The sequence below is a fragment of the Myodes glareolus genome, chromosome 18 (assembly GCF_982192425.1).
Source record: "Myodes glareolus chromosome 18, mMyoGla1.1, whole genome shotgun sequence".
NCBI lineage: Eukaryota > Metazoa > Chordata > Mammalia > Rodentia > Cricetidae > Myodes > Myodes glareolus.
In genome coordinates, this window is record NC_142043.1 from 7,930,228 (window position 1) to 7,942,604 (window position 12,377).

General features: G+C 50.7%; 1 protein-coding gene across 2 annotated transcripts in view; it reads right to left on the reverse strand.

Moving 5' to 3' along the window:
* Kif6 (kinesin family member 6) overlaps positions 1 to 12,377 on the reverse strand; it is a 303,195-nt gene that overhangs the window by 24,169 nt on the left and 266,649 nt on the right. The gene's annotated exons all lie outside the window — the stretch shown is intronic.

The following is a 12,377-nucleotide window of genomic DNA, read 5'->3' on the forward strand; positions in this document are numbered from 1 at the left end:
AGGCACAGTGTCCCTGAGACACAAGCTACCCACATTGTCCCACATGGGCTGGAGGCCAAAGGTGATGTTTGTTTTGTAGACTGCATTGCGACCCACCAGGAGACAGGAGACAGCCCCTGTGAAGAGGAGCCTGGGCTGAGAAGACAAACAGACGAGCAAGTACAACAGATGAGCAAGGACAGAGAGGGAATAGAAAGTTGGGCTTGTGGGTCTTTGTTCCCACTGGACCCTGGCATGGACAGAACCCCCAGCCACCTAACAGGGTAGGGGTTTTCTTTCAAAGGCAGGATTCTGGCTGGGACTGCAGCACAGGATAGGTTAGCCCGGAGTGACCTGTGAGGTCACAATACTGAGCAGCCAACTCCAAAGCAATACAAAAGAAGCAAGAAGAAAGGGTTCAGTCTTATCCTGGTGGCTCTCTGAATGTCACACAAGGAGGAAGCCCTAGGCAGCCAAGCAGCAAAATCAGGAAGCCAGACTGTAGGGCACTTGATTCCTCCATTGCTGGGAGACCAGCCAAGACATGGCGGCTTCTGCCTGAGCTGGTCTACTGGGGAGGTCGCTAGCTGCCCTTTCTGCTTCTCCGCAATCCCCCACACTCTACAGCTGCCTGATGCCTGAACTGTGCAGAATCTCAGTTCTCCAGTCGGGTGGTTCTCAACTGGGGTGCTCTTTGAAATCAATCCGGGAGCTTGTCAGCACTGCGGCAGCTGGGCCCCGATCCAGACCTGCTGAGTTCAGAGTTGTCAGCATGTCCTCTGGAGATCCCCATGCCACCCCTTGTTAAGGAACCGGCTAAGGCTTTGGACTTCACTGCAAGTGCCTGTGCAGGAGTTCGGAGAATTGGTATGTCACAGCCCCAGCTCGCCTGCAGACACTGAGGGCCACTGTGATGAAGGGGGAAGGAGCTTGGAGACTTGCTGCAAGGAATACACGCTCTCTGGGAAGCCAGAGCTGCCTGCAGTTGGTCTTCATTGGGTGCTTGTTAGAAGCTGTACAATGCTATCCCCACGTGGCTGTAACTGTACCTCACAGGGGTCTTCACAATTCCTGTTCCAGATGACACTTGGCCTGGAGGAGGGGGGAAGTCTCCTTGGGGTGTGCTGCTGGTAAGCAGAGCTATGATGGGAACCCGGCTCGGCCTAGTTTCTTCTTCTTTTTTTAAAAAATATTTATTTATTTATTATGTATACAATATTCTGTCTGTGTGCATGCCTGAAGGCCGAAAGAGGGCACCAGACCTCATTACAGATGGTTGTGAGCCACCATGTGGTTGCTGAGAAATGAACTCAGGACCTTTGGAAGAGCAGGCAATGCTCTTAACCACTGAGCCATCTCTCCAGCCCCTCTACCTAGTTTCAAAGCTGGAGTTGGAGGCAGTTCCAGCGATGAAGGGAGCCACAGGCAACTCACTGAAGTCTGTACTGACTTACCCTGAGCGGGTGAAGGTGGTGCTCTTTCCCACGAATGACTTTCCGTAGCAGGGCCAAAATGAAGCCCGAGTTTCTCCCCAGGTACTGGCTTGTGAAAACTGCCCTTTTCTGCCCAAACACAACCTGTGCTGAGTCTCTACTTGGGGTGGACAACTTGCCCACTGGCTATGAGCAGGAGTCTGCCACAACCCAGGCCATTTCATGGGACTCCTGGGAGCAACAGGCCTCAGGGACTCAGGCAGGCAATACCGACAATTCCAACCATGTTGTGAAGTTGAGAGAGACCCTCTGGACTTCCACTGAACAGAATCTGTGAGGCGCAGCATAGCTGTCGCTTGGTCAGGGCCCAGCACAGGAGGAGCCAGTGGGCTCTGCTGCTTTCCTGTAGCAGACTGGGTATTAGGGCAACGAGGCGTTTCCTTAGCTACCCTGCACATTCTTTCAACACCCACTCTGGGTCTTCTTGGACTAAACTGCCCCACAGAGCCACAGATCACTCAGCCTCATCTTGTTTGTGGAGTCAAAGTGTCTGCACTTACGGAGATGGATAGTGCCAGCTGCTCAATCACCACAGTGGTCAGCGAGCGTCCGGCTTCCCAATCAGACCATTGCCTGGGCAATGGCTCACATTTATTGTCAACTGGAGTCATCAGACTGACGGTGCACTGTGCCATTATCCATCTTGGTATTGGCTTGTGGAGTATCTTAGCTGCACACGGCACACCTGGACCTCAGCTGTGATGAATCCTGTGGACACACGCCGGACAGTTCCTGGGACCCATTCCCTGCACACACTGCCTGCCATCCCTCAGGGAGAATAGATGATCTCGGAGAGGAGGAAGGTGCCACTTTAATACAAGCACAGATGTCTATCTCGGGGAGAAATCACAGGCCGGTCAGCCCCTTCTACTCTCCTGTGTGAATAATCTTCCTCTCTTCTACCCTGGGCTGCTGCCTGGGATGGCACTCTTCCTGTTCCTCATCACGGTCCCTGAGGAGGAGGCGGGCCACAGAGAGGGACAGTGTGCACAAGGTCAATCAGCAACGTGAGGGAGACTCTGGAGCCCTCCACACTAAGGAAAGACATTCCTCAGACTTGCTTGAGCTTGACTTCGCGGTCACCCCTGCCCAACTGGGAGCTCTCTCCCGCTCACATGGAGCGGTTCACAGACCTTCTGTACTTTCCACGATTCTCTAATCTATCCATGATCCTCAGTCCACACATCTCTTCACAATTCTTCATGTCTCCAAGATCCTTTTCTCAAGCACCTCATATTTATTTATTTATTTATTTATTTGGTTTTTCGAGACAGGGTTTCCCTATGTACCAGTCCTAGCTGTCCTGGAGCTAGCTCTTGTAGACCAGGCTGGCCTCCAACTCACAGAGATTCACCTGCCTCTGCCTCCCAAGTGCTGGGATTAAAAGTGTGCACTACCACCACCTGGCCAGCACCTCATATTTTAGAATCCTCTCTCCAGGTGCCAGAGAGACAGCTCAGTGGTTGAGAGTACACACTGCTCTCCCAGATGACCTGAGTTCAGTTCTGAGCTCACCACTGCCTATAACTCTAGACACCCTCTGCTGGCCTCCCTGAACACTGTACTCTTCTACACAAACCCTCACACAGACACACGCACATAATTAAAAATAACAAAAATAATCTTAAAAATACTCTCTCCTGCCCTTTCAGATTCGCGTACCCATAGTGACCACATAGCTGCATTGTAGTGGCTTTCCAGAAGGAAATAAGTAAGAACTGGACATCCCAAGAACCTGCTACCTTTCTCCCAGCTGGACCCAGGTAGCAGGGCTGCTGTGTGTCAGGACACGCAGGTCTTTGGAGAGTGAGGCTGCCTATACCACGGAGTGGTTCGGGCCTTCTCTCACACAAAGATCTGAACAACACTGACATTGGCCACACTTGACTGGCTTTGCCGGGAAGTTTAGAAGTTTTTAGAATTGAGCCGGGGACTCTTATGAAGCTGTTTCTTGTTACTTTGGTTTATTTGGCAATCATTTATCACACACTTGAGCCACAAATGAGCTCCAAGGTGGGCCACACTGCAGAACTGGCACATCATCATAGGGCAAGAGCTGGTTGAGCAGCCCAGATTCTCCCGTAACCTCAGACAAGGCCAAAGCAGATGCCCTGGGGAGAAGCTTTGAAAAGAAAGAACTAGACATTTTTCAAGTCAGACAGACGGTGGTGGCGCATGCCTTTAATCTCAGCACTCGGGAAGGAGAGACAGGTGGATCTCTGTGAGTTTGAGGCCAGCCTGGTCTACAAGAGCAAGTTCCAGGACAGGCTATACAGAGAAACCTTGTGTCATAAATGACAGCAGCAGCAACAACAGACATTTTCCTCCAGTTCACATCATCATCATCAACAACAACAGACATTTTCCTCCAGTTCACATCATCATCATCAACAACAACAGACATTTTCCTCCAGTTCACATCATCATCATCAACAACAACAACGACAACAACAGACATTTTCCTCCAGTTCACAACAACAACAGACATTTTCCTCCAGTTCACAACAACAACAACAACAACAACAACAACAACAGACATTTTCCTCCAGTTCACAACAACAACAACAACAGACATTTTCCTCCAGTTCACGTCTTCCTTTTAATCGAGGGAAGGGTGTAGGGAGATGTGCTCTCTTCTCCCAGCAGGTGGAAGCTTGGAGGGAACCCCATGGTCCACCTGTGCCTGAGTGAGAAGTGAACACTGGAGGCTTGGGAGAGTTCAGTCAGCACTATGCTGTTTCTGAACCTGGAGCTGGGAAGAGATGTACTGAGTGGCTCCGATGAGCTGTGAGCTGGCTGCAGCACACCTCTAGATTCTCTTGCACACTCCAGGACCCAAGATCATTTTAGATAAGGATCCCAGGTGGACCAGGGCCCCAAGAGAAGTAAAGGAGCAGGCCACTGCTGCCCGGAGCTCCATGACAGCTCTGTGTCTATTCCATCCACTTCTCAAACTCACCTCTCTTGCCCCTCCCTTTTACCCTGGAAAACTGGTTGGTTGTTCCCAGCATGACACGATGCACACACCCCGCTCTTCACTAGGGAGGAACATCGAAAGGCTCAGGATTACACAAAGGGCAACCCTTTCTGTGCTTGACCGGAGAGCGTTTTCAACAAACCACAGGTAGAAGCCTTGTGAAATCTGTGAACTTCCTGCAAACAGCAGCAAACAGACAAGGTTGTCTGTCTGAACTGGGCTTGGGAACCATCCTGGGACCCTGAACTGGGCTTGGGGACCATCCTGGGGTCCTGAATTGAGCTTGGGAACCATCCTGGGACCCTGAACTGAGATTGGGGACCATCCTGGGGCCATGAACTGTGAGCATAGGGACCATCCTGAGACCTTAAACTAAGCTTGGGGACCATCCTGGAACCCTGAACTGGGCTTGGGGACTACCCTGCACCCCCACTGCTTACATGCAGGTTCTGCCCACTGTTATCGGCAGTCCTGAGGGGTGCACCTCCTCCCTTGGTCACTCAAAGTCCACTGTAGTCACTGTGGTAAACACTTCATCTCTACCTCAAGCACTGGATCCATCCACGTCTGGGGCTCCTGGTCTCACACCCCCAATCACACTCAGGCCTAGGGAGTATGTGTGCATGGTTTGCCCCGTACTTCTCTCAAATCGTGGTGCCCAGATGATCTTAATGAAATGGGGCAAGCTGAAGCACCGGCTCTCTGAAGAACAGGGAGCCACAAGAGGTCACTGCAAAAGTTTTTTGAGGGAGCAAAGCTCTTGAAGGACGCAAGATGGAGGAAGGGAAGGGACAGCCCACAGAGACCTTTTAACTTCCTTAAGGCCCTATGAGGGACTTAGGGAACCACTTTCAAGAGCATGTGCCAGGCTGGCAATGATCCAAGGGTCCTTCTTGTTGCTTAAGCTGGCAGGACAGGGGTGAGGCAGAGGGAGAAGGACTCAGAAGAGTAGGATTTAAGGCGTCCCTGATGTCTGTAGGACCTGGCAATGTCTTTGGATCTTCTCATCACTGTGAGTACCGGAGAAACATTGGATGAAGCACGGCCACAGCACTGGCAGGGAGCGGCTTTCACAGGGGCTGGGGTGGTGGTAAGTGTGTGGACTGGTGCGCCCCCACTTCTCTGACAGGCTGCTTCTGCCCCAGTCTGTGAGTTTCTCGGGGTAATTGGTTCTGATGGAGTCTGGTCATCACGGGCTTCCTGCCTTGTCAGACCCTCCAGTGATATCCTAACAGGGTCATTTTTGGGGGGTTCAGAAAGTTCCCCAGGGCCTGAGCAAAGCTGGAGGAGAAAGGTGGCTCAGATACGGAACCAAGAGGCAGGTAGTACAGGCAGGAGCCTTCCTTTCAAGGATGGGCCTACTCTCCATACATGGATGGCTGTCTTATCAAGACTTCCTTGTTGAGATGTGTTCCATGGCCCAACTGTCCTTGCTTGGGGAAGAACAAGTCCAACTCGGGGCATAGTTATTATCAGTTATCCTCTCTACCATGCACACAACATACCACACATACACACAATATATACACACATACACACACATGCACACATCTCATACACACACATCATACACACACACATCACACACACACACACACACACACACACACACACACACACACACACACACACACACACACGTTCAGCCTTAGTCTACTTCACACTCTCTTCTGCGGTTCCAGACCCAGGCAGCTCTTTAACACTCAGCGCTGTGCGAGGTCTCAGTGACGAGAGGCAGAGGCCATTCCTTGTGCTGTCCCCAGAGCTGTGGCTCTCCTTTCCTGACACTCTTCTCACCTTGTTTAGGAGTGTCTTGCAAGTTTTAGGTTCTAACCTCAGTTCTTGTTAAGAGTTTTGATCATGAGTGGAATGTGACCTAGACCTTCATCAAGAGGAGAGGAGAGGCCTCGGCCGGTGCACTCCCTGTGGAAGTCTCTCACGTTTATCCCCCTCCCTATGACTGTCAGAAAGCAGGGTACCTGGATCCTGTTATCCCGGCTGCTCACATAAACACTTTCTGCAAGTCATGTTTTAATGTCAGATGTCCTGCTTTTATGGAAGGTCAACACAAGAATCATCTGGTTGGACACCACCAGGATGTCTTTTACAAATCTGCAGTTGAAGAAATCATTCCCAGTGTAACTAGGTGTCATTTACATGACATCATTCCAGGTGTCACTTGGTGTCCTTCACATGACATCATTCCTGGTGTCACTAAGGTGTCCTTCACATGACATCATTCCTAGTGTCACTAAGGTGTCCTTCACATGACATCATTCCAGGTGTCACTAAGGTGTCCTTCATATGACATCATTCCAGGTGTCACTTGGTGTTCTTTACATGAGGATCCACACGATAAATTCTGTCTTGTGCTTAGTTTCCAGGAAGAAATTCTATTTCTGCAGATAAATTAGTTAGTATGCTCCCTGCTGTCAGAAAATGAAAACTCAGGAATTCTGGGTGCTTCTTTTTGCTCTGCGGCTAGACAAGAGAGAACCAAATTTATTGCCTGTGTGTGTAATTTGCTCAGCTGCGGGGTCCAAAAGCACTTACTCCTTCCACTTCTTTTAAATGGACTTATTTTATTTTATGTTCAAATGTCTCATTGTACTTTTGCAAGATGTGTGGGTCTGGAAGCCGTCTGGGGATGCATTCATTGGCCCATTGATCTGGCCTGTTTACTGCTGGGGACACGAAGCTGAATTCCTCCACACCCAGCTTTCAAGGAGTTGATGTTTTAATGTGGAGAATAGCTTGGATATTATTAGTCATTATAAAATGAGGCTGGTGAGCTCAGAAACACACAGGACTGAGAAAAACAAGACCTGGGAGAAGAGGCTGGGTGGGGGTGGGGGAAGAGGTCACGGAAGTCTGCCTGGAGGGGTCAAGGCTGAGCTAGCTCTGTGCATGCAAGGGAAAGGACAGGGGATGGAGATGCACGCAGCCCTGACTCTGACAGCTCACAGCTCACCTCTTCTTCGAGCTAGACTAGAGATTCTGGGAGGGCAGGCCGTAGCTCTGTGCCCCTATACGGACACCAGGATGCCAGCAAAGTGGCAGGGTAGTACAGTGTGGCAGCTGGCAGAGCTTGAATCACCCAGGCTATCTGGATGATTCACCCAGGTGATGCATCTTTAACCACTAACCACTTTGGGCCTTAGCTGTGATGCGGGGACCAGCCTTGTGAGGCCTGGGCTGGGGACTGAAAAGGATAGAGCAGGCTTACCTGAACACGGGCAATGCTTCCCAGGTCCTGGGTAAAAACTAACCCTGCATTCACTGTTTTTCCCACCACATTGCTTCTGAGAGCTAGAGAAGAAGGGTTTACCTCCTGGGGATTTTGTGAGCACTAAGAAGAAAATACACAGAGAGACATGCTGTGAAAGTCCTCAGAGACGCAGGCTAGATGTCTCTTCTGGTCCAGCAGCCATTGTACCATTCGAGGAAGCGAGGAGAATACAGCTGCACCCACCCTCTCAACTCTCCAAGTAATGCGTGTACTAAGATAATATCAAGGCATTTGTTCCCAAGCTAGCATGCAGCACCCAGTTCTTCTCTAAGCCATGTCTGTTGCTGATGTTCTTACAAGTGGTCATTGACGTGCCTCCTCAAGGCCACCCCTGGATCTCTCAGGCTGCCACATCCAGGGGACTCACAGGGCTCAATGCTGGTTCTGCCTCATGCCACAATCTCCATGAGTTTCCTTGTTCACATCCTTTGGGCAGGTACAAAAGGAGAGCCCTAATGTGTGTTTGTAGCTGAAGAGGAGGAGATAGCTGGCCTCATGGGGTTATGTTCTGTACATAAGTGCCCTGCTAGCAAAACCGGCAACATGGGGGAAAGCCCTTGTTTAGAAGATTTGCCCATTCCTTGTGCGCTCTCCTACCATGGCTGACTTCAGGCTGTTGTGTGGTGTCAGTGAACGTGGACTTGAGGGAATGCAGAGCAGCACACGCTGTGCAGACCACGCCCCTCACATAGAGGTTGGTGGCTGCAGATAACTCCACACGCACAGATAATAATGACCAAAGAATGAAATCTAACGGTTTGTTGCTTTTGTTTTAAAATATAATGCATCTACAAACTTACATAATTTGATTTTCAATATCAAATTATGTTGAATAACGGCACCCCATATTTCCGACACATCACCAGTCAGTTCTTGTGACACAGAATGAGCCAGCTCCAGTACAACCCTGGCTTTCCCTCATCAAAGCAATGATGTCCTCCAAATGGCACCTCTCACATCACCACTGATTCTATGTTCTTTGGGATATAGGGTTGTTTATGTGTGAAGGTCCTCGGACACTGATCTGTTTTGAATATAGGGATGTGTCCTTATGCAGGGTGTCTTGATCAACCTTTCCTGCTTAGATTGGGTCAGTTTCCAGGGTACTCCCAACCAGTAATCTCCACAGAAACCTAGGGACATGCAGGGAGACTAAAGGTGAGGCCTAAAATGAAGGGCGAGGCAAAGGCAGAGGTGTTTGAAGTGCAAACTGAAGGCAGAGAAGCCAATGCTGCCTGGCTAGTCACTGCCTAATTCTTGCGCTACAAGCTAAAGCCCACACGACAGGACAGGACAGGACAGGAAACCACAGACCATACCAACCTACAGAGAACTATTTCAAAGTCCTAGCCTTTGACACAGTGCAGGCTTTAGTGTGAGGGTGGAGGAAAAGCCTCCCATACAGAAAAGAACTCCATCTGCACTGGGGTCATGAGGGACCACAGCTATTAGACAGCCGTCTAAGGCTCCTGGACAGCAACCTGGAGTCCAGTCCCTCAAGCAGCAGCTGGGAGATGTTAGCACCTCATCTCTAATTGGGATAACACGCTCTTAAAATACATGGATCTTTCCGAAGCTGTTAATTAGACTTCTGCCCAAGTCCCTTCCATTTGACGTTTGCTGATGGCTGCCTCAGAACAGCTGGCCCTGCTGACCCCGACATCTGTGCAGTGCAGAAGGCCTCAGGGAGACAGGCAGAGGAATTGAGGCTCGTGATTTCTGAGAACACACAGACTGGTCCTCAGGGTGCCTGTCCCAGTGGGGAGGATCAACCTGGGAGGTTCTGGTCTGGGGAGCAGAGAGGACGGAGCAGCCCTTGTCTCAGTGGTCATGCTACGAGCATGCTTTTTCAGGTCCAAAGGAAAAGCCACCTCTGGATTGAGTGCCATTTCCACCTTCACATTACTTCTACTGAGCCAGCAATGTGAAAGCTAGAGGAGGACCCTATGTGCGGCAGGAGGGACGACTTCACGCCAGTGCCATGCCCGCAGTGAGCCCAGGCCAGGGCGCAGGTCCAGGTTGGCTGGCATCTTTCTAACAGAGGTTGTGTTTCCTCCCCTTGGTTCCTTGAGGCAGATGGCACGGGAGAATGTCAACTCTAGGTGTTCCAAGTCTCTGGCAATGAAGTGCAGGAGTGTGTCCCTGCCGAGGCTGGCAACAGGCGGCTCAGAGCCAGGTAGATGGCCAGGGCACACATGTGCTGACATTCTGACTCTCCAGGTAGATGGCCTGGGCACACGTGTGCTGACATTCTGACTCTCCAGGTAGATGGTGTGGGCACACGTGTGCTGACATTCTGACCCTCCAGGTAGATGGCCTGGGCACACGTGTGCTGACATTGACCCTCCAGGTAGATGGCCAGGGCACACATGTGCTGACATTCTGACTCTCCAGGTAGATGGCCTGGGCACACGTGTGCTGACATTCTGACTCTCCAGGTAGATGGTGTGGGCACACGTGTGCTGACATTCTGACCCTCCAGGTAGATGGCCTGGGCACACATGTGCTGACATTGACCCTCCAGGTAGATGGCCAGGGCACACATGTGCTGACATTCTGACTCTCCAGGTAGATGGCCTGGGCACACGTGTGCTGACATTCTGACTCTCCAGGTAGATGGTGTGGGCACACGTGTGCTGACATTCTGACCCTCCAGGTAGATGGCCTGGGCACACGTGTGCTGACATTGACTCTCCAGGTAGATGGCCAGGGCACATGTGTGCTGATATTCTGACTCTCCAGGTAGATGGCCTGGGCACACATGTGCTGACATTCTGACTCTCCAGCTACCATTTCACAGCATCGTTATCATTACTGACTGGGTCACGCTCATGACATTAGTTTCCTGTGCTGCTTCCCTTCCATTAGCCCTGGGTCCTGGGCTTTCTTAATTGTGAGTCATTGCAGGACCCAGGCTATCACGAGGGTGGGGGGTTGTTTGGTACATTAGTAGCCGAGTCCTGGCCAGCTGGAAAGAAAGTGAAGCGGTTTTCTAGAGCTATGTTCCATCAGCTTTCTGGAATGACACTATCCTCCAGGTGATTTTCTTCAGTACCATAGCAAAAGGGACATTTTCTGTGTCTGTCGGCCACTGAGAGTGCAGCAGGCCCCTTGGAATATGATCATGTGTGTTTACTGTTGACATTCTCAATGCACGGAAGTGGCACAAACATTGTTGGAGGCTAGGACATAGGAATGCCCAGAGAGACCTGGGGGCTGTCATCTTGTTCCATGTGAGCACAGGCAGGCACTGAACCCCCGTCTGGAGGACGCCCTGGCTCCTGTGACAATGGCGATGGTGAAAGACCTGGTGCCCGCAGTATCACAGACACGGATGGGCTGCTCTTCTGCCATGGGTCGCTATGGTTGGGACTGATGAGTCCTGCCTCTGCCTTGAAGACTCAGTGTAGCACTTTAGGAACAGGGTTCAGGTTGGTATGGGATGGGAAAGCCTGGGAGGATACGGAAGCAGTTGGAAGGGCAGTCACCAACAGCCAAGGGCAGGCACACAGGTTAGTGCAGGCACACAGGTTGGGGAGCTGGTTCTTCCAGAGGAGGTACACAGACTGCAATCGTGCCTTCCTAACTTCCAGAGTGTTGAGGTTTGCCATTTATCTAGATTATCTTGAACCATTCCCACTTACTCCAAGGGCTCTGCAGTATACACCCCTACTGTGGAATATTCCTTCACACTGCTGAAGATGTGTCACTCTGGCTGAGTTAATAAAGAACTAAGCAGCAGGAGAGACTTCTAGACAGAGAGAGCTCCTGGAAGAAGAAAGGCAGAGTCACCAGCCAGATGCAGAAGAAGCAGGTTGGGCAGTGCAGAGTAAAGGTAACTGAGCCACATAGAAGAACGCAGATTTAAAATATGAGTTAATGTTATAAGAATTAGTTAGGAACAAGGCTAAGCTAAGGCCGAGCTTTCATAATTAATGGTTAAGTCTCCGTGTCATTATCTGTGAGCTGGCTGGTCCTGAAAAGAAAGTTTGTCTACATATCCCCCTTTATCCCGAGGGCTCTGCAGTGTGCACCTCTCTTCACTCTGAGGGCAGCACATACTGCTTCATTGTGCAGGGCACCACTATTCATTCCGAGGGCAGCATACACCTCCTTAATTCTGCAGCCCCCCATTCATTCCACGGGCAGCATACACCTCCTTAATTCTGCAGACCCCCTCCCATTCATTCCGAGGGCAGCATACACACCCTTAATTCTGCAGGGTACCCCCTACTCATTCTGAGGGCAGCATACACCCCCTTAATTCTGCAGGGTACCCCTTCATTCTGAGGGCAGAATGCACACCCTTAATTTTGCAGGGTACTATGTATTAATTCCAAGGGCAGCATACACCCCCTTAATTCTACAGGACCCCCCATAAACTCCCTTAATTGTGCAGGACCCTCTATTCATTTCGAGGACAGCATACACATCCTTAATTCTGCAGGACCCTCTATTCATTCCGAGGACAGTATACACACCCTTAATTCTGCAGGGCACCCCTTCCTTTGGAGGGCAGCATACACACCCATAATTCTATAGGACACCCCTATTCATTCCGAGAGCAGCATACAGCTTCTTAATTCTGCAGGACACCCCTTCATTCTGAGGGCAGCATACACCCCCTTAATTCTGCAGG